Source organism: Microcebus murinus, chromosome 9 (assembly GCF_040939455.1).
Source record: "Microcebus murinus isolate Inina chromosome 9, M.murinus_Inina_mat1.0, whole genome shotgun sequence".
Classification (NCBI taxonomy): Eukaryota; Metazoa; Chordata; class Mammalia; order Primates; family Cheirogaleidae; genus Microcebus; species Microcebus murinus.
The window spans coordinates 69,015,315-69,029,154 of NC_134112.1; the positions used below are offsets into that span (position 1 = coordinate 69,015,315).

Sequence of the window (13,840 nt, forward strand, 5' to 3'; positions counted from 1 at the left end):
TTGTAATTTGGAACCCACTGACAAATAATTAACTTCAACAGGAAAGTTCTCTGTAAAAAGCACTATTATGGGGAAATGAGTTCACCAGGGTCGAATCATTGAGAAACATGTTCAGTAACTAAATGAATATGTTTGCAATTTTTTAAATAATGTTTCTGTGGGTATTTCAATTGGTTCCCCAAACATGGTTTCCTAAAATGTTTGACATAACACAAGGAAGACAGCTTAAAGATAATTTAGAAAATAGTATAAGAATGAGGTTTTGAATTTTCCACTGAAGTTTCAAGGATATGCCTTTAACTGTTGTGAGTACCTAGATAGCATCTTGTCAGTCTTTGGTTTGGTTTCTGGGGAGCTACTAGCATAGTGCTTGCACACACTACATCCTTAATAAATGTTGGACTATATACATAGTTTAGTAGCTAAAGACCATTAAAGAAACAAACACCTGATTTTACTTGCAAGCCACTTTTCTACAGTTTCTCATCTAAGTAAAAAAATATATAAAAGTGTAAGGACCTGTCAAGTTGGTGCTCTCTTGTCAATTTTCAAGGTGTATTTCTTTTGAATTTTGAAAAGATAGTTATTTTGTAAAATATCTGAAAATATAGTCATATAATCACAATCTCTTGTTTATGCTAACACTAATGATGCTGTTATGATTTTTAGTTCTTAAATCTTCTCATTTGTTGATCTTGATAATTTGCCTTATTTTATACTATATGTTGCTAAAATATCCACCATTATTTGGTTAAAAAAATAAACAGAATAATCAGCACAGTAGATAGCTTTATGTTTGAAATAGACTATTTAATAATGATTTTAATGTATTAAATCTTTGTGTAAATCTCATCTTAGAATTATATGAGAATTCAGCCAGGATATAGAATAAAATAAACTATCAGAATCAAATGATGATGTAAGAATTATTCTCAGTAATGATGAGATAAATAAACATAAAGGATAGCTGTCTAATAATGAATGACCACTTATCTTAATGAAAGAAGAACAAGAATGAAAGAGAAATATTTTTATTAAAAATACTTGCTTGTGCCAGCTTGAAGTTTGAACAATCCATATTACATCCTTCTGTTGAGTGAGAGATGAGATTATGCAAGAAAATTTAAACAATCTATCAAAGCATTCTAATTCATAAATCACATGGCTGTGTTTCTTTAATAAATGTATGGATTAGCATCTATAAAGGATGAATATAGATCAGTGAAGTAAGCAAACCTGGAAGAGAAGATTCAGTACTATAAAATGAGCATACTCTCTCACCTAACCTCAGCTCCTTTGAGCTTATGTTCTGTCTTTGTTTACTTTCCTGGAGTTAAATTGACCTCAGGAGAAAAATCCAATGCCTGACCCAGTGCATTCCAATGAAAGTAATTCCTTTTAATCATTACTCTGCATGCTGCTCCATTCAAGTTGCATTCTGTTCAGGAGCTTATATTTTATGGATAAAAAAATATTTTTAATTCTGAGTTATATGGGTAGATTAGGATAGATGATAGAGGTAGCTCAGTGTTGGTGGAATTTCAGCTGAATGTTAAATTCAAGAAAATGGAAGAATTGAATAAAAAGATGTGGATAGGCAGGAACTCAGAGTTTTATGAATTTAAATATTTTTAATATTTATTTAGAATTTATGAAACAAATACTTATATCCTAGATGATAATATGCTGGTATTACTGTTGAAAATTTTTTACCACAAAACATTAGTAAGTAGAGGATGCTCCTTATTGGTAAATATATAATATTGTGATAGAAACCTGGAAAACAGGTATCAGATTAGGACTATCAACTTCCCAAGAGGGGACCTGGGGATGGGATTGTTCAACAAGTAGTAGAGAGAACATGCAAATCCTAAATCATCCAGAATTGTCACACTCTTCACATCTTTGTGGTTCAATCCCTCAAATGATTAGGAATTCCTGCAGCTTCCAATATGCTGTTTTTTTCTTGCATGGTTTGAAATATTTTCTCTGAAGTTAGAGTTTTGTTTCTCTGGACTACCTGTGTCACATTTCTTCTGGTTTGGAAAGAGACAGACAAAGCATCTCCAGCGTCAGTAAAGTGGCTGCATAGTCATTTTCATCCATGTTAATGTTGTGCACTTGCTTGCTCTAAGCCATGTTGACAGATTTCAGCACTGTTATTTTGTTGAAAATGAGACTCCTTGTCAATGAAAATAAGAAGAAAGTAAGAAAATACAGATACAATGATTTGCTATGAGGATCGTAAAGGCTGATCTATTAAACTTGGTATATCAGTAAAAACAAAAAAAGTACTGATCAGCATCAAAGGGAAGGCAAGCTTACCTGTTTTCTCATCCAAGTAAGAAGGAAGGGAGGGAAGTTCAGAGATAGGAAAAGAAATATACAAAGCACTTTTAAATCTAATGCTTTTTTAAAAGGCTTAGACAAACTTACTAATACTATATAACACAATGAAGAACTTGAAAGAAAATCAAGTCTATGTGTGTTGTTCTGTATAATCTGAGTCTATTTAAACCTGCTTTACTGATTCTAATAGTAGAATTCTGGAATTTTTCTTTGCTGTTTTCCTTATCATACTCTCAGTCAAAAATAACAATAAAAACTAAAGTGGGTTTTCAAGGAATTCCCTTTTACTCACATACTGGTGTATTTTTGACCCCCACTGAGCGCTTGCCTCTGTAGAATGAATTAGATTCAACTCCAGCCTGCATGTGAACCTAGGAACTTGTTTTTAATCTATTACTTATGGTTTTAAAAGGTGTTTTTTTTTTAATTTTTTAGTCTTTGGGTCAGAATTTGTACTTTAATTTTACTGCCTGAAATGCTTTCTTCTTTCCAATTTCACGTTTTACTCTGTTAATAATTGTGTCAAGAGCACTGTGTGATTTTTCTTTCTTCCACAACCTGTTGGACATACTAAACAGTATTTATGTTATTTGGGATATTTATTATTCAGTTTGCTCATCATGGCTGCATATATTTACATGTTTATAATTTATATGACCTTAATAATTCTAATTCAAATAATTGGAATAATTATCTTAACAAGCAGTTCTAATTAGCATGAAAGTTTTTGTAAAACTTGTACTTTGTTCTATGAAAAATGTGGTACATCCACATGATGAGCCCAGTGAGTCTTTTTCTAATTTTAAATGTCACCAAAATTGTCAGTAATGTTTTATAAGAAGTAGAGAAAAATTTAAATGCACTCAAATGTCTTCAGCTATTAGAATAGAAGAATTATTCTTTTTGTTACTTCATGAGAAGTTCAGAAGGGGATTTAGTTGTGATTCAGACAGGTGTGACACTTCCTCCACCTGCCTCATAAAGAATTATTATATTCACGTGACAAATTGTTGTTATAGTCAGTATCTCTCTTTGCTCACTTATGCTTACATGGTATCTATCACGTTTATAGTCTTTGTCCTTGGGGAATATTCACTCCAAAGCATACTTACTACATGCTTAGCCTGGCCTTAAGCATGGTCTACAGGCAGAGTGCCTTTCATCTCTGCATCTCCAGCAGACAACAAACTTGGTACTAACAGATGTTCATTAATTTCAGTAATTGAAGGGAAAAAAGACGTTTTATGCAATTTGAAATTTGATTTTGAAGTATTTTGTACCTATTTTGTGTAAATATGGTAGTGCAGGTTTACACAGTTCCACCAAGAGGCTCTTACATACAGTGGAATGCTATACCACCTTAAAAAAGAATAAAATTCTGTAAATCAAAATAAAATGGATGAAACTGGAGGATATTACTATGTGAAACAAGCTAGGCACAGAAAGACAAATACTGTATGATCTTACTTGTATGTGGAATCTAAAAAAGAACATAATAGCTTAAATTTTATCTTACTTTTTTTTGTTTACATACCTTTTCTTTGTACCTTCCCACTTACCCCATCCAGCTATACAGTACCAATAAGTTTCAGGTATTTACATCTATATTTCTAAATGATACGCATATTGCTATTTTTTGACTTATCAATGTAATGCTGGTTTTGAGTAATGAAAATGGAGAAACTTGTGGGAGAGAAAAAAGTAAACAAAAAAGAGAAATAAAATTTAATCAAATATATGCTATAATAGAGGTGTGCACAAGGTGCTTTGAGTCCATAAAGAATATAGGCATATTATGTCTTCTAGTTGCTTTAAAGAGTAACTGTATTATGTATGCTTCCACTAGCAATAAACAAGAGTTCCATCTTTTCATATTCTTGCCAAACTAGGCAGAATCCAGCAGTCAGATTCATGATCTTCTGATTCCATAAAGTGATATGTCATTGGTTTTTTAATTTGCATCTTCTTGATTACTAATGATTTTGTGAATTTTAAACTATACTGGCTTCTTCTGAAAACTGCCTTTTTAGTTTTTTTTTTTTTTTCACTCAACTTTCTTTTAATTTCCTCTGAGTATATATTCTAATATTAATTCCTCCATTGGTTTTAAGTCTTCGTTTACTTTAGACTATTAGAAATTTAGAAATTTCTAATTTCGAAGGTAATTTCTAATTTCTTAGAAATTTATCTATGGTACACTTCACTGAAAATTTTTCATGTTGATTTAGCTACATTTATCTGTTTTTATGCCTTAGGATTTATGCTTTTAGGTCTTTTTTCAGAAACAGTTTTTTACTTCTTCAAAAATAGTTGCCTAATTTTTCTTCTATTGGCTTTGAAAAGGTAAAGTTCACATTTAACTTTTTAATCTCTCTGGTATCCAAATTTGTATATGATGTGAGAGGGAGTCAACTTTACTTTTTGCCATATTCTGAAACCATTTTTCCTCCATAGAACAAGCTAATACCAACATTTTCCTTTACTTTGTAATGTTACCGTTGTCATATATAAAGCTCTCAAATGTATGTGGGCTTTTTTCTGAACTCTATATGCCTGTAACGATACATGGCTTTGTATTGTATCTTAATATTTTGTCAAATAGATTTTCTCTCTTTGCCTTGAATTTTATTTTGATGTTAATAGAGCTTTTACAGTGTATGCTTTTGAAATGGATTTATGGATTTTCTTTAAAAATGTAGAATTTATAAACTGATTTAGGAAAAATTGAAAAAAATCCCCTATGAATATGGGAAAATGAAAATAAGAAAATACAAAATTAGGAAATAATTTAGACTTCTACGTTTTAATAAGAAATCTTCTTTTGATGGCATATAGCAGGCAGAAAATAATTATAAAAGAAAGACACAAGGAAAGTCAAGAGTGGTACCTGCTTATGTGCACAGTTTTGTCAAGAGAAATGTGGACAACAGAAGCAATAGAGAAAGAATGATAAAATATGAACAGGAGTTTGACTTATCTTAATAATTATGACTTTTTGAGTTGCATTAATACTTTTTATTAAATAACCAATGGTTTCAATTTATGCTCTGCAGAATACCTAAGACTTTGTGGAATACCAAAGGTATATGGGGAAAGGAGTAATGTTGGCACTGACTATTTGGAGCTATGATTTAACTGGAATATTTTATTTGTTTTTTATTTCAGAATATTATGGGGACACAAACATTTATGGTTTTAAATGTTATGACTTTGCCACACCCAGGCCAGGATTAGAGGCATGTCTTTCTCCCATACAATGCTCACTACATTCATTAGTTGTGAGTTTACCCATGCCACCCTCCCAACCCCTAATGAATATAACTACCATGTGAACACCTTAATGTTAATCAGTTAGTGCCAATTTAATGGTGAGTACATGTGGTACTTATTCTTCCATTCTTGTGATACTTCACATCAGATGATGGTCTCAAGCTCTATCCAGGATAACATAAGAGATGCTAAATCACCATTTGTTTTTTGTCATTGAGTAGTGGAATACTTTATTTTTAATAGGACCTTCACTAAGTTTTCTGTGGAAAAAAAGGTTCTTTAGCTCAAAGACATTTGGAAATTATTTAAATAAAATTTGTGAAATGTCTAAATGTTCCTCAAAGATGGCATGTGATGTCACTCATCCCTTTCAATGCCTATGGCAGATGTTGCCAGATTTAGTCTCCATACAGCTTTCTCTGTAGTCAGTACTGATCACTCAGAGTTGGTGTGTGAGTCAAAACCTATTTACTTATGTATTCACTACTAAGTCCTATAATTTATTGGACCTTCATTCAATACATTTAACACATTTTAGCCGAAGAAAGGATAAGCTAAATCTTTCAGACTAAAAAAGGAAGTGACTAGAAAAAGAGAGTGGCTAACTGGGAAATTGGTCTGGTAAATACAAATTCAAATAATCATTAAAGTGATAACTCTTACATTGTGATTATAAGGCGAAAATGCTTACTACCGATTAGTTAATTGTGAAAAGGCCTACAAAGCTCATTAAGTATGTGTTGAAGAGGCAATTGAAATCAGTCATGTTTTCAGTTGGGAACCTTGAGAGATAAATAATTTTATTCTATAAATTATAAAATTTAATCACCAAAAAGTTTAAACCTGCAAAATCAATGTAAGAATGGGAAACAGAATCTGCATCTCTTGAAAATGCATATTACGCTGTCTGCATGGTCTTTGCTTTGTACCAAGCAATGCATCTAAATTAAAGTTCTCTAAATTAAAATGTACAAAAAGCATTTCATACATATTTGAAGATTCACAAAGTAATGAATGCATTAACACTTCTCCTTTTTAAGGTTGAATATGTTTTATGTTCTATGAAGTCATTGCACTAATTGTGACATAAATTCAAACTTAATTTTCTAAGCAGTAACAATTATTTTTCTCTATTAATAGGGCTACTCTAATGTGATGCTGGGATTGAATTTTCCTAGGACTCCATTTCAAGATTGACTCGAAAGTCTCACAGAAGATCTAGAAGAAATAGGTAAGAGTCCTTTTGGTAAACATTCTCTTTTGCTCATTGTGCTTCTTTTTGTTTTTCTAATGTTTATTTTATTCTGTAATTTCTGGTTAAATATCTTTGCCCAAAGGTTAAAAAAGTTTTCAGTGGACTACAGAGATGTGTTAAGCATAGCAATAGAAATGTTTATCAACATCTATGGTATTGAGCTGTGCATTCACTCCTTGCCGTCTTTCTCTTCCTACCAAACTTGGTCTTTCTTTTCTAAAAATTAGCATACATTTATGTGGAATATGAATTGGGTTTTGAAATATTGAAAGGAAATCAATAAGCAAGAAAAGTACTTGGAGCATTTTGTTACCATTTTGCTGATCTTTTATTATGCTGGTCTTTTCAGTATTATTTTTTAAAAATATAATCAATATTGAGGTTTTTGGAGAATCTAGAATTATTGAAAAAATGACAAGAATAACACACTAGTAATTATTTTTTTATTTATTTTCTTATAAACCTTTTGAGACCTAGTAAGTCAGCTACTTAGAAAGCATATTTTTCTTTTTAAGTTGCACATCTTTAAATCTCATGGTAGTTTTCCTTGATGTTTATAATATCAACAAACAAAGGTTCTCAATATATAATGTTAATGTAAAATTAGTTTTTCAGTTTCATCATTGAGCTATAATATCAATTAAGCAGTTTGTCATGGGTGTCTAAATCTATAATTTTAATTTAAAAAGAAACTTAAAAGAAATTTTAGGTTAGGTAGGTTATATTTCAAAGCATCCTAATAGTTTACATCATTTCTTTCCCTAACCTTTACCTCAAAAGAGAGGGGAACCATGGTGCCCTGTCTTCTTTGGAATTCTTCATCAAGGGGTTTACTATGAGAGTAGGACAGGCCTCAGGATCCTCACTTTCTGCCTGAATTTCTCTACCAATTTCTAAAACTTTATCAAGATAGAGACTCCATAATGTCCCTGAGAAATTGTTGTCAATGTTTGTTAATAAAACAGTTCAGTAATTCTCAAGTATTTTATTAACACTTTTTATTTTTGTTTGTTTTTAATAACTTTATCATTTTCCAGATGCACAAATAACATTATTCTATATTTATATAGCATTTAACATTTTTTAAAACACTTTGGCAACCTTTTACTTCATTTACTCTTTAATAACCCTGTGATGTAAGTAAGGTTGACATTATTATTCTTTGGTAAATAGATAAACTGAAAGACAAAGAATTAAAATGATTTGGAAAAAGTAATATAGGTTGTTGTGATTTCATAGTTAATAATAAACAATCAGGTATTATTAGAACATATATCTGCTAACACCCAATCTTTTGGGGGAGGTTATTAATATGTTTACTATAGCTAATGGTTATATTGATATAATCCATCTTATAAGACCTTTTTATATAAAGTTCTTATTTTTTGATTAACAGGATATTTATTTGTATAATAGCAGAGAGAGTTTAGATTTGTAATAAGCAGGAATTACCTGAAAATGAACATCATGGAACCATGAAAGAAACTATTTTTTTAAAATAGAGAATTTTCTTTCTGGAAGAGAATATAATTGCATTTGATGTTAGTCATCAAAACTGCTTCTGGAACTTGCTAATTAGACTTTTGGTAGTTATGTGCTTATAGTGGTAGTTTTTTATATTTTTAAATGAACATTAACCACATAACGGTGTAAATAATGCATATGCATAATGCCAAAGGTTCATTTTAATGGGAAAGTGCATTCTATTAAAGCATTTATTCTTAGAAATATATAGAATTGTGAACCCTCAAGCTGGAGGTATTATTGTAAGGGAAGAATAAAATATTGGAGAGGCAAAGAGCTTGAAGACAGGTTGATATGGGTTTGCATTCTTGTGGCCAATTTTTAGCTTTCTTATCAACCTTTGTTAATTTTTGTAAATCACTACACCTCAGGTTTCAAACAATAAAATGAGGCACAGATATATCTGTTTATTGGAGCATCATAAAAATTTGGCACTTGGCATATAGCTATTTTAAACATTTATTATTCTTCATTTTCCACCCCTCTGTTCCTTTACCCCCCGAAAATCTCTAAAGTCAATATTTGATAGAATCTTTTTATTTTCAAACTATTTGTTTAGTTTTATCCCTATTTTACCTCTCAAAGAGGTTGAGTAACCTGCTGTAGGTAAGTAATACTTCTAAAATGGAAACTAAAATATTTCATACAACTTACAACTGAGAGTATTTGTGTATGTAGATAAATGGATAGATGAATGTGTATGCATTTTACTTAAAGATATTCACAATTATCTTCATATTTTCTACTGTAAGAGTATTAACTTTAAATAAAATATGTTTTAGTTATTTCAATGGACTATAAATAAATTTCATTCACGTATTTATAGAAAATTGAGGTAAATTTCATAAATATTAAAGTTTAGGCATCATACATGAAAAAATATTTGCTGTATTTTTCAAATTATTAAAAAGTAAATGGACTATTCAAGAAGCTAGTTTAAGGCCGGGCGCGGTGGCTCACGCCTGTAATCCTAGCTCTTGGGAGGCCGAGGCGGGCGGATTGCTCAAGGTCAGGAGTTCAAAACCAGCCTGAGCAAGAGCGAGACCCCGTCTCTACTATAAATAGAAAGAAATTAATTGGCCAATTGATATATATATATAAAAAAAAAAAATTAGCCGGGCATGGTGGCTCATGCCTGTAGTCCCAGCTACTCGGGAGGCTGAGGCAGAAGGATCGCTCGAGCCCAGGAGTTTGAGGTTGCTGTGAGCTAGGCTGACGCCACGGCACTCACTCTAGCCTGGACAACAGAGCGAGACTCTGTCAAAAAAAAAAAAAAAAAAAAAAAAGAAGCTAGTTTAGCTGAGGGTGACTGAGTAGTAATTTAGATACACAATGTGCTGACACTCTGTTGCATAAAAAAGCAGAGTGAAGGACTATAGAGTATAGCTATTGAGAATGGAAGCCTAGAAATCAAATTGCCTGGATTTGAATGATGGTTCCAAAATATACTTACCATGTGTGAAACCTGTACAAGTTACATAGCTCTCTAACCTTTTAATTTCTCAATCTAGAGAATAGAGATAACAATACCTATTTTGTAGAGCTGATTTGAGGACTAAATGTGTGAATACATATAAACAGCATAGTGAACATTACAAAACATGTTAGTGCTATTTTGTTTTCTATTCTGTTAGTTTCAGAGGTTGACTATACTGTTCAGGTCACCTGGCAAATATCCTGGATAGCATTCTAACCTTGGTGTAATCATGGGTCTTACAAGACATGCTAAAAATGAGTTAATTCTGTGTTTGAGTTTCAAGCTGCTGTAACAAAGTACCATAGACTGGGTGAATTATGAGCAACAGAAATTTATTTATCACAGTAACAAAGGCTTGAAGTCCAAGATAAGAGTGTCAACCCGCATGCATTCTTATGAGGGTCCCTTTTCCAGGCTGTAGACTGCCAATTTCTCGTGTCCTCACTTGGCAGAAAGAGCATGAGACAGCTCTCTGGGGTCTCTTTTATAACAGCATTAACCCCATTATTCAGGAGGGTTCCACTCTCATAGCTTACTTATGTCCCCAAAGCCCCACCTCCTAGTACTATCACATTGGCAGTTAGGATTTTAACATGAATTTTAGGACAACATAAACATTCAGTCCAGGACATTATGCAAATGTGTTCTCTGTGTTTTGGTTAGTATGCATATTAGTTTTCTCTTACTATGTGACAAATTACCACATATTTAGAAGTGTAAAACAGTAGACATTTGTTATCTCACAGTTTCCTTGGGTCAGGAGTCCAGGCAAAGCTTAGCTCAGGTTCTTTAAAGGCTGTGATCAAAATGTCAGCCAGGTTGCATTTCATTTGGAGTTCAGGGTCCTCTTCCAACTCACTGGTTTTGGCTGAATTCAGTTTATTGCACTTGTAGGACTGAGATCCTCAGCTCCTAAAGCCACCCAAAGTTCCCACCCATGTGGCACTCTCCATACACAGTTTATAGCATAGCGGCTTGGTTCTGTAAAGCCAGCAGGGGAGTCTGTACTACATGCTAGCAAGATGCAGCCATATATATGTGTGTATCTATATGTGTGTGTGTGTATAAAATATGTGTATATGTATTAATGTGATCATTGGAGTGACATACCATAACCTTTGCCATATTCTGTTGTCTAGAAACAAGTCACAGGTGCTGCCCACACTCAAGTTGAGGGAGGGAATTATACAGGGCATGGACATGGGGCTACCCCAGGGTCTGTCTGTCACAGCATGTTAAACTTCTTAATTTAAAATTCATGTAATCTATTACTTTAAATTTTTATGACTGTTACATTTAATAGAGTAATATTATCGTTAATTATAAAATTTTATTCTTGGTTATGCTTAAGGTATAACTCCAAATAGCCTGTTCCTCCACTTGCCTAAAATTCATCCATTATTTCAAGTTGGCTAAAACCACCATATTAATTACAGCCTATGCTGGTGTTTAATACTCTCCGGAATCTGACAAAATCCAAATATCTAACATTTTTTCTTTACGCTGTTATGTAGACCTTGGACCATTAATGCATGTGTTACACTTGCCCACATCTTTGTCAATGTATATTCTGTTATTTCTTTCTATTTCTCCATATTTTTTAAAGCACATTTAAATTTATGCTTCTCCCATTATACTTTTCTTGTTTCTTACCTCCTTTTTAGGTAGCCCAGGACTTTTCTTGCATATTATTATACCCAATCTGATGTTACAGGTACATGATCATTAGTCTCATTTCCCTGCTACTCATAGATATCAGGGAATGTGTGTTTCTCTTCTATGCATTTTCTGCAGCCTTGCATAAAATAATATCTTAAGAAATATTCACTGAATATATAAAATACCTTCTCGATTTAGAATAGTGGTCTCATGGCCATTATCCAGTTTGAGAGTCATATTTCAAAAGATGGTCTTCATAAATTATCCATTCTTACATTGACTCAGCAATCTGAAACATACCTCAAACAACTTTTAAATCACTTATAAGAATCCATTCACAACTTACACATTTGGAACTGAATCACTGAGGTCAAGAGCATGGGCAGAGTAGGCAGCCTCTAAGAAGATCCCTGATGGTGTCCATCTTCTGGTTTTCACACTGTTGTATTTTTCCCTCCCATATTTACCAGGGATAGCCTATGTGGCAATAGAATATGGCACAAATGATGGTATGTTGTCTTTTTGATTAGGTTATATAAGATATGAAGATGTCTACTTTGGGTGTTCTTTCTCTCTTATTTCTACTTCTGTCTCTCTCGTGCACTCACACTCTGTCTCTCCCTCTATTGTGAATTGCTCTGGGGAAGGCTAGCTGCCATGGGCAGACATGTCAGCCTGGTGAGAAACTAAGGTCTCCATTCAGCAGGCAGGGAGGAACCCCCAAACAACTTGAAACTTCCTGAAAGACCCTGTGCCTAAACCACCCACCCTGAGCATGCCTGGATTTCTGATCCTCAGTATGTGAAATAATAAATATTTTTTGTTCTAAACTACTAAGTTTGAGAGTAATCTTTTCATGCAACAATAGATAATTTATACATTATATAAGTTTTCATCTCTAAAATTATTTCCACAAATTTCAACACTGTCCTTGGCTTTGGAGGGAGTACAAAGATTAATAGTCTACCAAATAAATGGTCTCGCTGGCAAATGTAGTAAAAGAGATAGGCATGTATATTTATAAGATACTGAGCCAAGTGAGAAGAAAATATGAAATGTTTAGATTCACCTAGAATACTGATTTTTTAACATGCTGAGGCCACTTTTTATATCATGCCCACTAATCACAGCAGTGTTGGAGAGTCATGCTTATTTGGGGCTGAGTAGGTCTGGGTGCTGTTCTGGTATACATTATTTTGTAGAAGAGCTGTTTGGTATAAACACTCTTGCCATTACAGGATCTGGGCTTACAGGATCTATTCTGCTAATTCATCATGCTTAGTTTTCTCTTCTCCTTTAGTTTCCTTTATGGAGTTGTAAATAATAGAGTTAGATGCAAGTATCCAGATAAATGTACACATATTTGGAGTGCTGTACCTTGAAGTGGTGAGTTTACTAGAAAAATAATACATTTGGTCTCCAGAAAAGTGAGTTGAGAAGTATGTATCAGGAAGTAATAGAAAAGCAATTATTCTTTTATAAATTCTCATAAAACCATCATTCTAAATTTCATTCCTATTGATGTGATGATAGAATCTGGGAAAACATACTGCATTATATTTTAAAAAGAGAAAGAAAACAGAAACTTGTTCATATGAAAAAAAGTTTACGTTTGTAATTTTAAATCTGTGGCTTGGAGCTATTCGCTAGTAACATTTTTGATACTATTATACAAAATAGCAAAATATAGATTTTAACTGGCCTGCTTTTCAATTCAACTGAACATTAAGTACCTTTTTAATGGTCTTATTTGCTGGGAAGTGCACCATTACAATAATCTGCTTTTTACAGCCCATATCAAATATGAACCAGCATCACTTATTACAAAGTTTGTGCTTTGGGAGACATTTTCACGGCATCTAACAGTACTACTCCACATTTCTTGGAATTAGTCTTTAATGATATCATTTTCCAAAATGAGTTGTTGCTCAAACTTACTGATTGTTTTGTGGTTAAAATCTAATGCAGCAGCTATATTTAAAATGTCATACAAATTTGTAAGGAAAGGTCCACTGAAACTACTGTTACATTAGTAATTGTATGAAAATGCTATAAAAGAGATGCCATGCAGCTTGGATGTTTTTAGTTTTTTTCCCCTCTACATGATATCCAAGGGGTGACTATGAAACCTCATTTTTAACTGTTGGCAATTCAAGTTTTTACTATTGTCTGCTGGAGAACAGAGGACTATTACTGTAGGTGTCATGTAAAATAAAGTTAGAGTCTGAAGCCTCCTTTTAGTTGTCAGCCTTATTAAGGAGCTCTTCATGTGTTGAACCTGGCACCTGGTATTGTATAAGCAATGC

General features: G+C 32.8%; 1 protein-coding gene across 7 annotated transcripts in view; it reads left to right on the forward strand.

Moving 5' to 3' along the window:
• The window catches only part of FOXP2 (forkhead box P2), a 536,491-nt gene that overhangs the window by 164,058 nt on the left and 358,593 nt on the right, over window positions 1-13,840 (forward strand). For all 7 annotated transcript variants that reach the window (XM_076006560.1, XM_076006561.1, XM_076006557.1 and 4 more), the window contains one exon: window positions 6,760-6,850. The gene's annotated coding sequence lies outside the window, so the exon portion shown is untranslated. The remainder of the gene's footprint in view (window positions 1-6,759; window positions 6,851-13,840) is intronic.